Genomic DNA, 767 nt, shown 5'->3' on the forward strand with positions numbered 1-767 from the left:
AAAAAAAAAAAAAAAAAAAAAAAAAAAAAAGAATCATGTCTCAAAATAAACAAAGCTGGAGAGACTGTTTGGTGGTTAAGATGTGCATTGCTTTTGCAGAGGAATGAGTTTAGTTCCCAGTACTTGTGTCTGGCGTCTCACACTGTTTGTAAACCCAGCTCCAGGGAATCTAACACCTTTATCTGGCCTCCATGGCCATCTGCACTCTCATGCACACACTTTTAAGACATTTTTAAAAAATATTTTTTAAACACAATTTGAAGAGATGGCTCGGTGGTTAAAGTACCCAGTGCTCCTGCAGAGGACCTAGGTCTGGTTCCACAGCTCGCGTCAGGCAGTTCCCATTGCCTGTGACTCTACTTCCGGGAGATCCAATGCCTCCATACATATTTTACATAAGCGGTACATGTACAAATAAGTAAAAGTAAATAATATTTTAAAGTACTAAAACAGTTCAGCTAGAGAGATGTCTCAGTGGTTGGGTACTGCTCTTCCAGATGGCATACTCCAGTTCCCAGCATTCACATAGGGTAACTTTACTGTAACTCCAGCACCAGGGGGTCCAATGCCTTTGGCCTTCATGGACACCTGAATTCATGTGTATACACAGAGATACACACAGACCCATAATTTAAAAAGACCAATTTGTTTATTTTTTGAGATCTTTATTTATTTTTATCTTATGTGTGTACGGGTATTTTGCAGGCAGGAAGGCAGGCAGATAGACACACACACACACACACACACACACACACACACACACACCC

General features: G+C 40.5%; 1 protein-coding gene across 1 annotated transcript in view; it reads right to left on the reverse strand.

Moving 5' to 3' along the window:
* The window catches only part of Polr3gl (RNA polymerase III subunit G like), a 17,822-nt gene that overhangs the window by 5,712 nt on the left and 11,343 nt on the right, over positions 1-767 (reverse strand). The gene's annotated exons all lie outside the window — the stretch shown is intronic.

The sequence above is a fragment of the Mastomys coucha genome, unplaced genomic scaffold (assembly GCF_008632895.1).
Source record: "Mastomys coucha isolate ucsf_1 unplaced genomic scaffold, UCSF_Mcou_1 pScaffold16, whole genome shotgun sequence".
NCBI classification, from domain to species: Eukaryota; Metazoa; Chordata; class Mammalia; order Rodentia; family Muridae; genus Mastomys; species Mastomys coucha.